This window comes from Excalfactoria chinensis, chromosome 5 (assembly GCF_039878825.1).
Source record: "Excalfactoria chinensis isolate bCotChi1 chromosome 5, bCotChi1.hap2, whole genome shotgun sequence".
In the NCBI taxonomy this organism is placed as follows: Eukaryota; Metazoa; Chordata; class Aves; order Galliformes; family Phasianidae; genus Excalfactoria; species Excalfactoria chinensis.
In genome coordinates, this window is record NC_092829.1 from 50,331,600 (window position 1) to 50,352,139 (window position 20,540).

General features: G+C 41.5%; 1 protein-coding gene across 9 annotated transcripts in view; it reads right to left on the reverse strand.

Moving 5' to 3' along the window:
• TSPAN4 (tetraspanin 4) overlaps nucleotides 1–20,540 on the reverse strand; it is a 378,614-nt gene that overhangs the window by 313,821 nt on the left and 44,253 nt on the right. For all 9 annotated transcript variants that reach the window (XM_072339188.1, XM_072339195.1, XM_072339186.1 and 6 more), the window contains one exon: nucleotides 8,013–8,106. The gene's annotated coding sequence lies outside the window, so the exon portion shown is untranslated. The remainder of the gene's footprint in view (nucleotides 1–8,012; nucleotides 8,107–20,540) is intronic.

Sequence of the window (20,540 nt, forward strand, 5' to 3'; positions counted from 1 at the left end):
CAACATGGCACTTTTGATGAGAAGCAGGTAGCAAAAGCAATCCACACAGCCCACAGTCCCTCTGTTCATTTCCAAGGGGTTCTCTGGAAAAAGCACAACCAGGACTGGGTCACCTTCACCAGGATACAAACAGCCCATTACTGGTTACTACCTCTTCCTTATGCTACCCAGGACAAGAAGCCTCCTGTGTGCATGCTAGCATCTCAGAAGCATTAGATACCTCCTTTACATAGAGACCAACTGTATCACCAGCCTATACCATAGGCTTTGTATTCCCTTCCTCTGGAAGGGCTGGGCATAGCTAGCATGACATGTCTATGGAAGCAGGAGTACTTGTTAATGCAGCATTTATTCCTCTCTGGGCTGAAATTAGGGACCATCTTCATGTTCTGAAGTTGTACAGTGCTTACATATCACGAGTTGTTTGCTATTTAAAGCTCGTGAATATTTCTGTGGTGCAAACAAATCAGTCTTATTCAGACTAAATTGTAAACAGGAGGCTGTTTCCTGACACATATTCATAATTAAATATAGAGGAGGTTATGCTAATCTCTCAACCCAAAGTAATCCAGACACTGACCACCACCCTTGTCAAAAACGAATAGCTATAAGGACATTTCTTCACAACTAAGAAGCAGTTGATTATTAAAACTGAGAGACTGCTCCTACCAATGAAAGTCAAGACTCCAGAAACATATCGAGTACATGAGAAACGCTCCAATCTAAACTTCAATTTCAAATGCCTATTGCTTTCCCTGAATTCTTCCAAGCTTCCACAGAGGATTAAAAAATATAAGCTGGTACAGACATCAGCTTCTTCCCTCTCAATTCATATAAATTATGTAACTGCACTTTTAACGAACTACAGCAAATAGCTAGAAGAGAACTGCACAACGAACTTTAACATTACATTTGATATAGCAGAAAAAGAACACATTTAGAAGCAGCAGAACATTTTTTTTCTGTCCCTAAAAGCACGAAGAAAGGAGCTAGAAGGGACTATAATTGTACACGTGAAAAATTATTCAAGGACAATAGGATTTACGGCAAGTTATTTTAATGGCTGAGTTTATGACTAAGGATGCCCAGAGCACAAGGATGACTGCCATCTTAGAGAAGATGAATAAATTTAAAGATGGGGTGCTCTCTTAGCATACTTATCTGATAAACTGCATGTGTAGGCTACTAGAGCAATCTAGCAAGACAAGCACACAGGCATTTTCTAGAGGCAAAAGCTTGTAATTGTGTAAGAATTTAATTATTATAAATGAAATTATGATCATGGAGGTTAAATGCTTGAAAGTAATTTGCCAAAGTCATTTAGATGAGGACCAATACCCTGAAAGAATAAGAAGGAAAAATTAATTCATTTTTTCATGCCGGGACTTTCATTAAAACCCTGAAGGTAGCTTATACCCATTAAAAATATATAATAAAAAGACATAAGACATCTACTTAATTTTAAGACAAATTGATGACTAGTACCCTAAGAAACTCTCAATTGTAAGAACTTCAAGCTCAGTTTATACAGAAACACAGAATTGCTTGAGTAGCAAGGAATCTTTAAAGGCCATCTAGGTCAACTCCCCTGCAATGAACAAGGAAACCTACACTAGATCAGGTGCTCAGAGCCCATCCAGCCTGACCTTGAATGACCCCTTGGATCATTTTTTGGCCCTTCTCTGGACACGCTCCAACAGATCTATGCCTCTCCTGCACTGAGGACCCAACATCTGGACACAGTACTCCAGGTGAGGTCTCACCAGCAAAGTAGAGAGGCAGGATCACCTCCCTTGCCCTGCTGGCCATGTTTCTTTTGATGCAGCCCAGGATACAGCTGGCTTTCTAGGCTGCAAGGGCACAGTGCTGGCTCACATGCAGCTTGCCAACCACCGTTACCCCCAGGCTCTTTCCAGCAGGGTTGTGCTCCATCTGTACATCCCCCAGCTTGTAGACCTTACAGGTTCACCTGGGCCCACTGCTCACATCCATCTAGGTGTCTCTGAAAAGCATCCCATCCCTTAGCTTGCTGTCATCTTACTGAGGGTGTACATGTTCTCACTGTTGATGCCACCAATGAAGATGTTAAAGAGCTCTGGTCCCAGACCTAACCTCTGGGGAACACTACTAGGTGACAGTCTCCATTCAGACACTGAGCCACTGACCACCATTCTCCGGGTACAATCTCACAACCAGTTTCAGGTAGGCTTCAGGGGCAAACAGCTGATCCACACTGGACACTTTGCACTACCATCACCATAACTCCAACAGCTAAGCAGTCAGAGAATGTGCCACCATGAGCATTTAGGAAAGCAATCTCTCAGCAGGTCCAAGAAAAGTATCATTGCCCCTAGTTTAAAGGCAGATACAGGAAGCAATTGTGCAGTTTGCTGTCAGACAGGCAGAGAGCCTGCAGCACAGCCAGGTAACAAACCCTGACTACGGACATGGCAGACTGTGCCTTGCTCACAACCATATCCTGCTGTTCTTTCATGCCAGATGAAGGGGAACAGCACTACACAGAACAGTGGGAGAAATCCCTCAAATCTTCATGATATACAAACCCTGAAGGAATGCGCATTATAGAAAGATTTAGTTTGCTGGCATGAAATCAAACATATAAGCCAAAGATTATTCACAAAGATCAAGACAACCTTCAAAGAAGTCAGAAATCCAGGGGGAGGCAAAGTATTTCCAAGTAGTTTCACTTTCCTCACACAAGCCAGGGAAGCTCAGAGAGGCCATAAATAATAGACTTTATTTTCATTCTTTGCATACACTCTTGCTGGTGCAGTGCCCAGTGTCTTCCTGATATGGAAGATGATAGTGAGCCATTTCTGGATACTGAAAGATACCTTAAAAGGCACCTTTTCTTGAAATGGGAGTGCTCGGATTCTGAAATTTAGATCCATTTAATTTGCTGATTGCTTTACAGAGCCTACAAGTAAAAGAGCACTTTCAAGAAAATTGGATTTCTGAACAATAGAAGACTCAAGTAAACTAAGAAAGAAAGGCGTTTCAAAATGCAGTGGCAAGAAGTAGCCTATTCAAATTAAGGTATCTACTTAAACATCAAAGTAACCATTGACAAAACTCCCCTAAAGTGGAAAGAGTCCCATTACTGACATCTTCAAAGCAAGACTAGAAGATCCCTTGCAAATATGTGATCTAGCTGAAAACACAGTTCACATTCAGATGCTGAAATTAGTGGTACTGAAAGCAGAGCTTTCCCACACACTCACTGCGAGCAGTACTTGCCACACTATAAGTCAGAGATGATTAACTGAAATGAGAATGTGTACAGAAGCACTGCTAATAGAAGAAGCCTATCTCATAAGAGCTTGGCTTGTTTAAATTGGTAGTACACAGCCTGACAAGGGACAGGTTTAGTGAAAATTGGGGGGTGAGGGGAGGAGGGAAGGGAGAAGGAAAGAAACAAGAAACAAAGAGCTTTATAACCCATAAATATATCCCTGGTGCAGCAGTGACATAAGATAACCATGAACAGTTCTGTGCTAGAGATCAGAAAAATCCAAGTACGGAGCAGTTGTTCTCTGCAGCAGCCTCCCAGCGGGAGAAGTGGAACACTAGAAGAAAGCAGGTAAGACAGAATCTGAGAGTCTGATGAAAGGATTCCTGCCTCGTGTTCATCTTCAGCAGCAGGGAGCCTCCCTTGGGACTGAGATGTCAGTCAGGCTGTCTTTTCCTGCTCTAAGCTCATACACAGGGTCCAGTAACAGTACAAAGAGGAAAACTAGGAGCCCTCTGATACGGGAGAGAGGGGTTAGACATGAAAGGATTTACCCCTTTTTTACTTCTACAGGAGATTTGGGGTTTGCATTTTTTAACAAACACAAACAACCTCTGTTCTTCACCTGTTCTCCAGCAAGGCAGGAGAATGTGCAACAGAGTCAATACATATCAAGAAGAAATGACTTAGGATGCGGTGCTGAGTAGCCTGTACACTCACATGGGACAACATGAGCAGCTCCCCATTCTTACTTCACAGATATTCTGTAGCAACAATCATTCAGCTCTCATTAGTAGAGGAAGGGGAAGCCTTCAATAAGTACTGAAGAACCAGCCTCAAATCCCAGAAGATTTGAGTAAATCAAGCAGTAGTGCATTGCACTGACCAGACAGCGCTGGTTGCAAGGTGGTCAGTCAATCTCAATGGATTTGCACTTCCCAACCCCCCCCCACACACAGATCAGATCTACAGGCCTCAGATTCAGCAACCCCTCACAGTCCACATGAAAGTGAATAAAAATATTATAAGTGAACGCTACAGTCATATACTAGTAATCAAGGTGCTAACTCCTCTTTCTCTAGACCAGAAACTACTTACAATGAAACTATCAAAATACACACACTGAGACATGGGAGAGCTTGAATCCCCTCCCTGTTGTGCCCCATTCAAATGACTTACTTCTGGCGCTCACCTCCTACTCTTAGTCTTATTCCTCACCAAATATGCACTGGGATCTCAGAGAGAAGATCTACCATTAGTACTTTAGCAACATTTAAAACAGCCTGCATCTTGCAACACTAGGAGCTATAAGAGTGAACTATCACCAAGCCACACCTTTCCTTAGACAGAAACTAAGCCCTAATAGAGGTAACCAGAAACAAAACAAAAACAACACACATTGAAGAATAAAACTCAGCAGAAGTCATAAGCATTCCATAACTGCCTTGCTGTCTCAGAGGCCCTTGCTCTCCCCCCCCTCTTCTGCACACAAAGATTCCCTCTCTGGAAAACTTAAAGTGATTCTTGCTTACTCAGACTGCACTGCAAAAATGGAATTGTGTGCTGATGATCTAGAAACTGATTTAATGAAGCCACTGCAATTCCACCCTTCCTTCCTCCCAACTCCACCCTCTCCTCTGAGAAAGACATTTCTTTGGGTTAATAAGGAAGGGGGAAAAGGCGCGCTAAAAATAATTCTCTTTAGCTAGTTAAAGCTATGAATAAACAGCCTGAAACAGGAATCCAACTAATCTACCCTCCAAGTTCCTACGCTACTTTCCTGTTCAGTTCTTCCAGACACCTTCACAAGGATCTATAACAGAGTTATTTCTGCAGAACAGCCCACTTCCTTGCATTTTCTAGGGTGGCTGGCTCTGGAATGAAGAAAAACAGCTTTTGAGACTGGATGAACCACACATATAATAAAAAATTCCTGGTGTTTCCTTTCATTGTGGAACAGAAATTACATTATCTTCCAAAATCCGCCTTCCCATTTAAAAGCACTCACACTGTTATCCCTGCCTTAGACCCAACTCACATCTCTCCCCTACAGTAATAACTGTCAACACTTGAAAAGCATATGACCAGCCATCCTTTTCACCCTGGGCTGGGAGCCAAAGCATGGCTGGTGTGCATCTCTACAGCACAGAGCTAAGAAGATTTCTTTATTCTGTCCTGTATACCACATCATTAGCAAGTAAGCAAATCAAGCCCCAAGGAGCATCTTTGCAACCTCAACATGTAAGCTCTGACTTGATTTTACACCCTGTTCCTTCTTACACTTTATCACCGGGAAGATTCAGATAACGCCGTAAGAGTCCTGAGTACCATCTCAGACTGAAACCTCTTGGCAGAGTTGCCTTTCAATTCCCTATTCCCAGCTTCCCATAGCATGAAGCATTACAGCATGCTGCCATAGATACTGCTATTGTATCTGATATGAGTTGCATAAAACTAAAAGAAAAAAACACCAAGAAACCAAACATCATTGGAAGGAGAAAAGAAATGGCTTGCTTTCATCTCAGAGTTCAGAGGGAATGTTTTATAGCCGTCAATCCTATCAAGATCCTACTCATTGACACATCAGGGATAGCATCTATTTTGAGGTAGGCTGTGCAGCTATGAAATAATCCATCTTTGAAAAGAGTGGCGACATTTGGAAAGCCAAGGTGAAAGCCTTTCCCCCAAACCCAATGTGAAGCTAACACAACACAGCCAGACCAGTTGAGACAAGCAGACATGACGACACAAGGCAAAGCATTCCAACATCGCCACATAAGCACGACCCTGAGAGCTGTTTGCATCCTCTGGTGTCCCAGGTCAAAGTGAGTATCCTCATAGGGGGAGGCGAGACACACTTAACACTCAGAGGTGGCCAGTGGATGTCAGGATGCCATAATGACACCTCTGCATCACTGTCACAGTACGTAACCTTCCCTTCACTTCCCATTTACACACAGTCCTCTTCCTTCATTATGAAAAGGGAAAAAGAAAATAAAAGAAAAAAGGAAACAATCATATGCAGCCTCAGTGACAAGATCCTGCTCCTTTTAGCAGAGGTAAAGTTCATTTGCAGATTTACTAGACAACCTCAATGGAGAATACAGAAATTGAGCTCTCCACAGCCTTTCAATTTCTTGCAATTAAAGCACTTAATTCTGCACTGTGTTAAATTGGAAGAAGGAGCCAAGCTAACCACCTCATACAATACCAGAGTTCCGTATCACACCAGAACTAAATCTATTACTCTTGTTCACAGAATAAGTAGAACTTGAAGAGCTGACTTTTGACCACAACGATCAGGAAAAATAACACTAATCAAGGTACACCATGGCCTTGATCAATATTCCTAATACATTAAATATGCATCTTAGAGAACATTTGCAGCACTAGAAGCAGTCTTCCAGTTGAGCAGCTGCATTTCCTTTGACTCTGCTTAATTTCCAAATACTTTTGATTAAAACAATTACTTACACTCAATATTCAATTTCTGATAATTATTCTTCGCTATATATGCTACAAACTGGCTCCGTCCTTCCAAAGGAACAAAAACTCACTAGAAATCGCATTTCTCCAGTTTCTGTATCTCACAATCTATGCACCAACAGTATTTACAGAGTAATACACATTGTGTTCAATTCTCTTTCCTACATCCTTTCTGAGATCATGGGGCCTGTCCTTTTAAAACGTTGTTTCCTCCTGCTGCTGTCATTATTTCTCAGGAAAGTCAGTTCCCTGAGCACAATTACTTCCCTTTTACCCAATCTGTGCCACCTCAACACTCAGCAGTATTTAACTGCACAAGCATCCTAAGCTCCCTCAAGCACTTCCTTTTTTTCCCTTTTTGTTCATTGAGTCCTCACATCTTCCCCAAAACAAACATTTGCACAGGCCTAGATTTACTCTTGCTCTTCTATGTGTGCAGATAGATTCCCCACACAAAGTACAAAACCAGAGATGGCTTTGTGAACAATCGTTATGTCACTTTAAGCAGCACAAAATATCAAAAGAAATAACCCAAGTCTGCTCTACTGAGCTATTGACAGAAGGGAATTATTGACAAAAGAATCACAGACAAGTTATGCAGACATTCAGAGTTCGCTGGTAGGAGTAAGGAAGCATTTCCTTAGCGGTGTTTTGTTTAGGTGAAAGTCAAAACATTTTACTCCATTATTTTTTATATTTGGTATCCAGATAGCACTGAATCATCCAACTCTCTTAAAGCCCTGGAAAAGAATCCAGCTTCTCACTTCAAGAGTGCACCTAACAACAAATTCAAGAACACCCCAGCACCCTCTCCTTTCTCACGTCACTGCCAATGATTATCAGCATATGACGCGTTTGCTTCTGGCACTTGGAACTAGCAGAATAGTTCAATGTCCTTTGGCTAAGCAACAATTTCTCTCATTTAAAGAAGTTTTTCCTTCAGAAGCTGTTCTCAGAAACAGAATATTTTATCCAATCCTCATCTTGGTCAGTGGATGAATAACCAGAACAACCAGAGTACCTGGTCATCTGTTATCCTCATACCCCAAGCCACACTGCAAGGTATGCAGGTAGCCACAGAAGGTGAGTTTTCAGTACTGAGAATCCAGTCTGAGGAGGACAAGTGTTATATATCCATTTGGCTCGGAACTGGTAAATCAGTTTATTTTTTGTGGTAGTAAAGACAGTGAACAAATCGTAGAGAATAAGATTATTTTCACAGATTACAGTTCATAAACCTTCACTGGGGAAAATACAGCATATAGGAGAAACTCACCGTGACTGGTGGTTTTACAGATGGTACACACAGTGCAATTGGAAGTAGCGTTCGATCTCCCACGGCAATAATGGCCACCCCTTCAACGATGCCTCTGCAAGAAACAAAACACCACATTTATGAGTAAAACAGGCATGCAGTAATGAGAAGTCAAGTCAGGAGCACTTTTCAATCCAGGATTACAGCTGCCTACTTCACAATGCCCTTCCCTGTGTACTTCCTCACATGCTCTTTAGCCTCAATCAAGTTTATCAATAAAGTGAAACTCAAGCCATCCAATACTGATTGACTTACTGGAGATTTCTTCAAAGTCTGAAACTCTGACAAAGCATTTGCCCTAATTGATGGGGGTGGCTTATGCTGCAAATGGCCACAAATAAAAGGCATCTTCCAAATGGGAACAGTAAAATTCCACAAGATTATGCTGCACAAGGAAGAACACCAACGCCACACGAGGTTATAGCTATACTCAAATACTTAGCAATTTTCAAACACAACATCAATGGTTCAGTGCCACCTCTGAAAATAGGTAGTAAAGTCTGTAGCATACACAGATTCCTTAAAACCAAGTCTTTTCTCATCCACTGCAGCTTTATCAGTTACAGCTGATGATGAACTGCACTATTGCTTTGTGCCACAGGAATTTTGATGTATATTAAATGTTACGTTTGGAACTGTAGAGATTTTTTAGCTAAGCACAATGCAGTTAGCACCCCTGAAACCTACCCAAGGTAAAAACGCATCTCCTATAAACACACTGACATCCCTCCTGACAACAAAGACTGAAATTACTTCCCCCTTCCCTCCCCACCCATTTGAAAGACATTTGGTCTATAGACCAACTGTGGCTGGTTCACTAGTGTGACTTGTGAAACAAAATGTAACAGGGAATCTTAGATCTCACTACCTCAGGTGCCGAATGCCACTATCTTCCTGTCGGTCTAGAAATGCAGCGTAACAGAAAGCAAGCTATATCTCTGGCATGTGCAGGAACATTGCTGTCTGACATTTCACTGCCACATAAATCAAGCAATCCCCAAAGGAACATCAGTAATGCATTCCCTGGATGTTGCCTTATTTTGGTTTGAGTTTTTGTTGTTTTGTTTTCCCTCTCCAATCTCCCCTCCCTTCTCCCTCCAAAGAAAAAGAGAAAAACAACCCATAAGGAATGAAGGAAGTGGAGATCAAGTGTTTCTTGAGGAAAAGCTGCCTGACAATTTTTAGATTACAAATATTTTTTTAAACTTGACAAATACCAGAAGCAGCATCACCTTATAAGGTAAAAGACAGCTGAAAGCTAAATCCTTATAAGCCAGAGTGACTCACAACAGCAAAGATTCTTCCTAGAGAAACAAATCCAATCATCAAGCAAGAGCAAGTTAGAAGCTGAAGGTTACCAACGAATCTCTCTTTCTCCATTACTACAGTGGGCTGGTGTTGACTGATTCAACAAGCATGCCTAGCTACTATGAATGAGAAAACAAGCTAGACAGACTACTGATCTGGCCCAGTGTGACTATTCATTAGAATATAACGTAGCGTACATGCTACGATAAAATCACAAGCAGAGGTGTACAAGATCACATCTTGTCCATATCTTTTCATTCTATAGGAATGCAGGAGTAAATACAGCATGTCTCAGAAGCTGTACCTCTATTACAGTCATATATGTTTTCAACACAGTCTGCGACCAGCTGCAGAGTTAAGACAGAGAAGGTGCAATAGCATGGACACAACACAATAAGCCCATGCGGTCACATAAAACCCAGTACCACCACACCTTCACCATTCCTGTGAATGCACCCATTACTGCATACACAGCCCTTGATCTACCCAAGGCATGAGCCCAGGTGGCTGCAGTTTCAGCAGAGGCCTCAGTACCACAAGCAGAGACCAAGGCACCAGGGTTTCATTTCCCTCTCAGCCAGCAAACCACTGTATATATGTGCTTCCAGGCAAGACATTTTGTCAGCCTTATCTCCACTTTCATTCTCAGGTCAATTTCTTCTTTATTTATTTATTTTGGCTCCAGGGATAATCCAGGGATCATCTTTTACAAGATGTTTATTTATTAGGCATTGCACAACAGGGCCTCAAAGCATTACATGAATAATAACAGGAATGTCAGCTGCAGTATAACTCCAATTAGTACAACACTGTTCCCCTAGTAAGTCAGCTACACCAGACATCCTGCCCCAGAAACCAGAGGCAGGTGTTTAATCTCTCTGTCCCGGCCTTTGTTAAATGCTTCCTGGCTGTCTGATGTGCACCATGCAACCTGCAGTCCATCTAAAGGGAAAACCTTGACAACTCCCAAGTGTTTAGGAGATTTCTTCAGGCTCAATTCACAGGTTCTTAAGTGAGGAAATTACAGCTTTGCAGGAGAGGCTGAATCAAGTCCTAATGCTTCAAATTCAAACTGTCTGATTAAAGACCTGCTACAGGCAGCTCAGCTTTCTGGGACCTGGGACACCCCGAGCTAGGCAAGAGCCCTCCTGCTCTCCAGTTTTCTTACTTTGAAACATCCCTACGTTTTTGTGCTTTTCCCTGGGCATTACTTTGCATTACCATCAGACACACAGAAGTCCAGCTGACTGTTATGACTCAACAAGGGCTGTTTCCTGATGATTGCATTTCTAGAAACTCAGTTTCTCAGCTGATGTGCAGATGCAGAACATCTTCTGGTTGATTCTCTACTGCTGACCAGAGTTTACTGCTACTTATTGGTTCAAAGGCAAGGAGTGAACCTGGCAGTTTGGAGAAGCTAAGTAGCACAACACGTTAACATTACTTCACTTTGCATTTTTCTGACCCTAATCAGCAAATTCTACCATGCCACCACTTTCACTCTCTCTCTACATCTCAAGGGAAAACCCATAACCTGGCAGTCATCCAGCTGCTCCCTCTGGAGCAGCAGTTGCAAGAAACAGAACCATTAACAATGCAGACAGCATTGATGGCCCTAGAAAGGAGTAAAAGCTTTGCTACATGGCACTTCCCAGGGGGGCATTACATACTGACTTTCCCCTCCCCCCCCAATAGATGACCATAGCTAGGTATTGCCAGGAAGAGCAAGGAAAGGAAATTCCTGATTTCTGTCACAAAGGCACACAGGACATATACAGACAAATCAACCCAGCTTCCATGTCCTGAATGGAACACGCACAAACATCTCGTGCCACACAGATGAAAGCAGCAACTTCAACCAGTATTAAGAGGCAGTTTCCAGTGTCTGCCCTTTCAACTATGGCAGCTATACTAGGACACAGCCTGTATACTTGCATCAGCAGTCCTCATAACACAAACAGACAAGCAGTTATTCCGTGAAGTCCCACTACACACAAGAGGCTATGAGAAATATCTTTTAAAGCATATACAAACACCAATTGCTTTTTTGTTTAAGAGAAAAGTACCAGAAATAAACGTTGGCAAGTTTCACCTCTTCACTACCACCTACTGTGAATATTTGCTTTTTTAACTCACACATTTTCTTAAACAAAAACTTCACCTGGCACCTTGGTGTCATTCTGTTTGGAATCTCCTCCTTCAATTCCTTTTGCTCGAAGCAAGGCAACTCCTCAGCCTCACAAAAGATTGCAGTTTGCATCTTTCCCCCAAACTCAAGCCCACCACCATGTACACAAAAACCAGCAAAGCTAATAGATAAGCACCGATATCTGCTCAAGTTTCAACATCAGCCCTCCTAAAAACCCCTATCAGTTGGGTATTTGTTTACTTTGCTTTAATGTATAGAGAGATTATATATTACATGTACATACATAAAAATTTGGAACCGCATATTAAAAATATTAAATACCTATACTCACTTCAGCCTCACAGCAGGTTGAGAACAAGAGCCAAAAGTCAGCCACAGGAAGGTAAGGAAAGTCTGGAAGCTTCTAAGGAAGCTCTTTACATCAGCATTAACCTTGACAATTGTATTCCTACATCTGCTTCTCTCATTACTATGGGCCCTGGATTGATTTTATTCTTCAGAGTTGCTCTTTACAAGGTCCATAATACCTGCCTATAGTATACTTGCATCTCAGTTTACTTGAGTAAACACTAAATTCGATAAAGCTCCAGCTCATAGCTACGTCCCCTATGCCCAGAGACAGCAGAGAGCTGCAAGTATTACTGATGAACTGAAGTGATCCTGTACTCTTTCAAGATCTATGTACAACTAAAGAAATTTCTTCACTGTCCAAGATAAAAGCCCCAGGGGCTATTCTTCTTTCACCTTTGCTTTACCCAACCACAGTTACAGAAACTAGTAAACAGACGAGTTCCTGTTTATTCGGAAGCAGCTGACGCAGTACAGATAAATGGCTGGCCAACTACAAGATATTTTAACCTTTCTACTCCACAGTATGCCTTACTGTACACTAGGTGGACGCTTTCCAACAGTCTATTAAGCAGCATAACCATGTGTCACACATTTAATCTTTTAGCAGCATTCCCAGATAGAATTACATGGCCTGGAATATTCATTTGAAAAGGTTTTGTTAAGTACTGTCATTCTGTGTTTGTGTTAGCAAAGGCATCTGTGCTCAGTGCCTAGCACTGAAAGCTGCAAGATCAGTGATCCTTGTCTCCTGTTACCCTGTCTCAGTCTGACCCCTGAGAAAGCTCCTTCTCCTGGAGAGACTTCCCAAGCATAGAGCTTAAAGATATATCTTTGTATTGAGTGGAACTTCAAGAAACTTGAAGCTAACTGTGCTGTTATAATTAAATAAGTTGTTCTGGGACCACAAATTGTTAACGAATGCAAAATCATGTGAAATCCAGCATGTTGTGCTAGATCACTGATTGAGGTTCCCAGACATGGCTATTATTCTCTCCTCCCTAGGCTTGCACAAGTGCGGCTACAGAGCTGTGAGCACCCAGAGGGAACAGCACCAAAACAAAAGGGCTGCTTGTGACACAGAGCCAGCCTGCCTCAGCCACCACAGGGCACACTATGACCCACGTGAGCAACAGCTCTCCTGTGCTGACTGTTCATTCATAATACAGGCACTATTATAACATATACCAATAATAAATAGCTTTGGTGATACTAAATATACCCAAGTATATTAAAAGCCCAAAATACAAAACCTTGGCTAAGATCAGCAATTTAAAACTTGGTTTTTGTTTTTAATACAATTGGAATATTGGTGGTTTGGTTGATTTTAAAGCTTTCACTTTATTCCAAGCTGCTCTTGGAAGAAAATTGAAATCTAGCAAAAAATTTGCTAAAAAAATATCATTTTAACCAACTTTATTGCCTGAACTACCCCAGCCTTGACAGCTCAGTAGGAGAAGAAAGCTGATCCAAACAGATTTTACTCATGCAACTGTATTTAAATAGTACCCTCTATAATGAAAGAAAGCAAGGACTAGTGGCTGACTCTCTCATTCCGGCACAGCAACTCACACTCCTTGACTTTATTTTTCTTCAGTCCCCCTGTGGCCCAAGCTATACAGCATTTTCAACTCCCAATCTATCTCGCAATGTAAGAAATTACTCATGGCACAACTGAAACTGCTGAAAAACATGAATGACAAGTATAGCCCCTACACCTGCAAAATAGGCTGTTGCTTTTACCAGTTGTCCTGATATTGTGGTCAACTCTTTTTCCAGACTATTAAGCAATTGATTTCCTGTAGTTCAAGCACTTATTTTCCCTTTAAAGCCCTAGCCAAACCTATACTGGTTCATAATTTTTAATTCAATTGCAACTAAACAGAGAAAATTTAAGTCTTAATTTGACTTGCTGTTATTTCAAATTCACCACTAAGTAGGTTTCTTTTCAGATAATGTATTTAATTTCTTATATACTCACACACAAACAGAGACGTAGCACTGTTTCAATGCATCCGTTTCAATGCATGCTCTGTCATCTTAAAACTGTTCCAGGGCTTCAGAAACACAGGATGTTTTTAAAAACACAACAGGTGTTTAGCTTCTAAAATACACTAGACAGAGCCAACTGTCTCTCACTTGTCATTAAATGGATATCATAGGTACTTTTCCAAAGGAGGCATTCCAGTTCCTAGAGAGCTGACACCTCTCTTCTGGTATCGCAGTATTCCACACACTTGTCCTTGCCATCCACCTCACACCACGGAGATTATCAACCCAGGACACTTGGAGGAAGGAATACCAGCAACAGCAGGATGCTTCCTGCTGCCCAGGCAAATAAGGTACAGGAATGCTCTGCACAAAGCTAACACAGCACTGTCAGAGCAAACTGATAGCCTGTTGGCTAAGGGTCCTGGGTTACATCATGCCCTCTCAGCAGCCCAGTTAGTATTGTAGCATAACACTGAGTCTCACCAACATATCAAGCTACCCTGGGATAAACCACAACACATCATATAGGAAACCAGAAGTGACCTTTCCAAGCAGTCTGCTGCAGAGCTGAACAATGCTCTGACAATGCTGCTGCACACCCCCAGCTCAGTGGGGAGCAGCAGTCAAGTAAATGCCATCCCACAATCACACCCTGACCAAATCTTCAGCAGCACCCAGGAAAGAGGACAGAAAAAGAAGCCAACGTAGGTAAAGGAAATTTTAATGGCAACAACAGCAGTTTATGTCATTTAATTCCCTAACCCAATCAATCAAGTGAAACACTTAAGGACACTGCACTGTAAGTTGCTTATTGCTTGGATTCCTGCAAAGTATTTCTTTTTCTTTCCCTTCCTCCTCTTTTTGTACTTAAAAGAATAAAAAAAGCTAGTGACTGAGAGTGACGGATATCTTCACGTATCCACAGCAACAAAACTAAGACATATTTTGCTCCCACTAAAATCTCAACAGCAGTGAACTACAACACGGAATTTTTACCATGGTATTTCCAGGGAAGAAAAAACACCCATCCTACCTTTGCCCTTTGTGGTAGCTTCACAGAGCTGCAACAAAACATCCCCAGTTTGGAGGCAAGTCTAGATATCTTTTGCTCTCCAAAACCAATCATCCAAACCACACAAACCAAATCAAAGTTTTCCATTTCATACTATAGCAATTCCCTTTGCTCTGATCCTCCACCTGGGCACAGAGAAAGTAGATCTGGCCACACACCCCTGTGCTGGCAGGACAGCATAGCAACAGCTATGAGCACATCAAAGTAACATGCTCTTGCTGGACCAGCATCAAAACTCAGTGCAGCGCTGATATTTGGCAAGTTGAGTCAGTACTGAACATGAATGTGTCAGCAGGCAAAGCAGAGCAGAACTCCATCTAGATAGGACAGCAGCACTCACACCATCCAGAGCTCTTCATCTCAACATGTTCCTCATGAAGCTGTTTTCTGACAGCCTTACTGCTGGAATCCCCTGGACTCCCCTCAGGCCTGAGTCTCTTTCTGGAGGATGAGCATTCATACCCAACTTGGTTCTAGCAAAATCCTATTAGACATATACTTTACTTTCTCCACCCTTCTCCTCCCTACCCTTCTGAAGACCCGCAAAACTTTAGTCACCTTAGGCAACACTCTTAAGCACACAGTCCCACTGACAAGACAAGAGACTCAATACAATGAAAGTTTATTTGAGGTCTATGCAGAAGTCAAACTCACCTTTCAGGCATGATCAGTTTCCAAACCATATTTGTTCGCAAAGCTTAGAAAGCATCTAAGCCAGTAGCTGGATGCTAGGTAGCTATAATAAAGATGCTAAAGTTATACACTGTGCTGCAGTGTCACTGCTGCCTCAACAATCTACCATCTGGAGGATGAACTGCTTTAAATGTGATTGCTAGCACCACTGAGCCCTGGAAAACCAAATGCATATCTTGAAGAATCAAGACTGTTATGTTTGTTTTTAAGTACTACTGTAGAAACAAAGAGTGACTTAAAACTCTGCAAGTCAACTAGTCTTTTATACTCAGTTAAGAGACTCTAAATGGCTTAGAAATCAGCATCATCTTAATGATTTTTGAAAGTTTTGTGCCAGGTCAGCTATAGTAACATCTCACTGCACTATATTAGCTAAATCAACCTGAAAACAGACACAGTTCTTTACCATCCCCTCCTGATTTCTGTCACACAGTGAAGTCAGTATCAACAAAACCGAGTTCTTACTTCTCCACACCACAGAACTTACATACAATGGAGACTGTAGTTCACATAATCTGCTCCATCTAGGGACCAAAATCTGCCCTTTGCTAGATACTGCCCGAGATTATTTCTATTGTTTATTATATCCAACTATGGAAAAATCTGGTTTTGCTTGTGCCATACCAGGCAGGACATCATACAAGTAATTACTGCTTATACTTGGAAGACAGGGGAAAACAGAAATATGTATATGTAAAGAGCAAAACAGAGACGACACAGTGACAAGATAGTGTCCATCTCAAAGATTCAAGAATTGAGTGGAAAAGAAAAGAAAAGAAAAGAAAAGAAAAGAAAAGAAAAGAAAAGAAAAGAAAAGAAAAGAAAAGAAAAGAAAAGAAAAGAAAAGAAAAGAAAAGAAAAGAAAAGAAAAGAAAAGAAAAGAAAAGAAAAGAAAAGAAAAGAAAAGAAAAGAAAAGAAAAGAAAAGAAAAGAAAAGAAAAGAAAAGAAAAGAAAAGAAAAGAAAAGAAAAGAAAAAGAAAAAGAAAATCCACACAAAGTATTTCATTTCAGTTTTCCTTCTGTCTTGGGTTTTGCCACAATTACACATGACTTGGTCAAGTAGACTAAATGCTACAAGAGAAGATTAACCTACAGGGATAACAACTACTTATTGACCACTGGTATTTTAACAGCCCTACAGCTAACCAACATGTCCTCATTAGAATCATACCAGGCCCACAAATAGATAATAATCAAAGTCCTTCCTTAATTTCTCCAGCAGTTTCTGCCAATTGCTTTCACTCTTCTGACTTCATATTATTCCAACACGGACTACGACAGCTCTCTAGTAAGAGATCCATACACACATTCATAATCATTTTGTCCAATTGGCGCCATACTCTTGCTTGTGCCCATCCATTATAACTAACATGTATTGCTCTAATGAAAACAACAGACCTCAAACATTTTTAAGAGTTTTATGAGGTGCTGTACAGAAGCTACACAAAGTCACCTCACTCAGCACACTCCCCACTGAATCAAAAACAAGTGCCAAACACACAAACCACAGAGGACAACAGTGAATACCTCAAGTAAGACATTTCATGCGTCATATAATACACATTGTTTTCTTGACACAAGCATAGATGAAAAAACAGGCTTTTGTTGCTGCTAGCAGTTAAAGCAGAATAAAGCACTATTTTCTTCCCCCTCACCCAGAATCCAAGCGGGATCATTATGAAAAGGCCTGTTCACAGAATACTGTAAGCACCACCAATGTACAGGGGCTGTCTGAAGCCCCTGAATGAGTTGGTCCCTGCCCTGTGCAGACGGTCAGCCAAAGCACACATTTAATCTTCAGCTATGAGAAATGCTGCTGTTGCTACCTGTGGTGAGATTATAACTCAGAAATATGCTGCGGCTGTGTCAAAACTTTGTATCACTTAAGATATAAGCAAACTCCTGCTATGAAGATAACATCCTCTTGCTTCTGGTCTGCTTTAACATTATACAGCCTGCGGGAGATGAGGCAGGGGGACAATACCTCACAGCAGGTTGAGAACAAGAGCCGAAAGTCAGCCATGGGAAGCTGAGCAAAGTCTGGTTGAAAGAAAGCAGTTCCTCATTATGAACAGGCTGTGAAGTATAAGTTGTTAAAAGTTGCTTAAGAAACAAATCCAAACTTGGAAATACAAGTTGTTTCTCATCTCTGTTCCATGCCATGCCATAATATTCCCAGCACTAAACCAGGCATGCAATTTCATCTCCAGTCAACATGAATCCAGTCAGTGGTTCCACATAAGTTCTTTTCTATATCTTAGTCTGTCAATGTAAGTTACTTTCATCAACCTCTACCTATTCCCAGTTTCCTCTACTTCCCTGCAAATATGATTAAGAAACCTGCAATTACATTTCAGTTTCTGATACAAGGAACTGGTAATATATTTTTCAAGACCTGAATATATACATAGCTGTGCCCTCCCTGCGCTGCATGCTCGGAGGAAAATGCAAATACTAGTAAAATTAAGGAGCAGAAGCAAGGGAAGAGAGACTCAAAGTGGAAGTCATTCTCCTTCCATCAAAGAAAGCACTCTGCTCTGGAGATTCACCTTCCCAATTCAGACTACCAACAAAGCAACCAGGGGCCTTGAGAATCCCCACAGCCCTGCGCAGCCCTGCTATGCCCACTAAGATACAGGCTCTCAAGTAGGATTGAAATGCATGGACTTCCCTCCAGTTCCACAAAGCTAGGCCCATTTATAATGACTAATGATCTGGCTTAAGATATCCAAGGAAAGTAACACATTCATTAGCCACCCTAAACAGCAGGACACTACAGTAAATTATGACAGCTGCTGTGTCAAGCTTTTCAAAACTTTTCTTTATAGCTTTAAATGCAGCTGGCATAGGGGGTATCTTTTTCTAAGAAAAAAAAATAATAATAATAATACGTAGATCAGTATCCTGTATTCATAGTTCAGCCACCCCTAAGTGCCCATAATGGTGTTACTTGCCAGCGCTTACAAAGCAGCCACACACAACCTAAAGGCTTTGCTAACACCAATTCACACATACAGCTTTCAGTCAAAGTAAATTCAGAAACACTTTCCTTCTCTCATCATTCCCAAAGTCTGACATTCTCCATGAACCAACGAGCTTTCCTTTCTGCTTTTATAATGCTGTCTCTGAAGACAGATGAGTAAAGGCACAGCCTGAAATTCACTGAGTAACCTAAAAAAAAAGTTATGTTCCTCCTCTGAACATACCTGAAATTTTACATATTTAAAAATACCCTTTTATTTCTCCAAAATTAATACCCCTGAAATGCCACTCCAGATCCCCATACTTTCAAGTCTCTTCCATGCCCTTGTTGTACATACTGCAACACAGTCAGCTGCACAAGAGAACAGAAAGGGCAGGACAGCATAGCCCCCCCCCTTCCCTTCCTGCATACTTGCAACCATTAATGCAAAGCACACCATCCCCGCCTCAAAGACATTACAACTAATTCAGGAAAGCTTGGGAGAAAATAGAAAATAAATTGTTGGCTAAAAGTCTTGCTCATAATCACATAAGATGTCTAAAGCTAAAGAACTGGGTTTGTGCATCTTTTGTTACTACTGCTCCAAGACTATTTTCCCCTCTTAAGAGCAGAGTACCAGTCTTCCTTACTATGCAAAAAAAAATAGCCAGGAAGGACTTGGGCTGTAGACATAGGTTTTTTTTTTCCCCCTCTTGCTCATTCTCCCCCTACCTGAAAGAAAACATTCGTGTTCTCCTGGACTTCACAACTTGAATGCGCAAGCAAATGTCACCCACGTAAATGCTTATTGCTCAATCTGCAAGAGATGACGTGCACCCAGCGCATACTGGTGGTAACAGTTCTCTGCAGTACTGTAAGAAATTCCCACTCAGAGACATCCCAGTGGAGCTCCAGCCTCGTTTGCTCAACCTTCTGCCTTGTGAATTAATGGATTTGAACTGCACATCAATACATGACACCTTAGGCACCTGTAATAAAGAGGATTTGTGAAGATAATTCCTGCAGATCCATTTCTCCTAAATTCCTCTAAGATAAAATAAACTAACAATCTAAAGGTCCAGTGAAGGAGGAGAAAAAAAAACAACAGGTAACAAATGAAACAATACATATGGAAGCAAAGCAGGAGGAATACTGCAAAATAAACTGAGATTGTCATGCATTTATTCTACCTGAAGGCAATCCAAAGCTGATAGCTTTTTAAGGAATAACAATAGAGACCTGAACACATAGGGCTGCACACCACCACTTAGTCAGGAAGTTCACGGCATGCAGCAAGAGGCTGATCTTAACCATCTCAGGACAACTCTTCTTGGTGTATATTCCCAAAGCACAAAAGCAGCTTTTTATGATCAGTGCAGTGGTTCATGCTCACTCTGCTCTAACTCCTTTAGAGTTTTGTTGTTGTTTCGTTTTTATTAAGAGCTTTTGTTGGAGCAGCAGTGCACACACACCAAGTCACTAACTGCAGGCAGCTTCCATCCTGTGGGTCTGCCCTCATGTCAACAATTCCAGGTTAAAAGCCAGAGTACAGAGAGAGGGAGCATTAAATGCAAACTTGATCTCCTCCCACCTCTCACTTGCTGAATGGAGCGGTAGTTAAATTGGTCAGCAGCGTTTATCAAGGGATTAATACACAAACAAGGGTGGTTTTGGCCTCTTTACTGAGTAACAAGAATATTTTCAGAACAAACACACCCTTTCCCTCAGCCTGTTAGCTACTCCCAACTAAGTGCCCCTCAGCACAGGTGACCAGCACATAGAGTCTCTCCTCCTTGTATGAAGACCCACAGGAATGAAACAAAAAGGGCTGCAATGAGTTAGAAGAACAGTCCTCTCATGAAAGCATCAGTATGTTTAAATAAAAATACTCGTATACAACAACAAACAGCTGTACTTCCCCCTTCAGCTAAGAAACTGGCATTCCTTAATCAAAGTAGTCATTC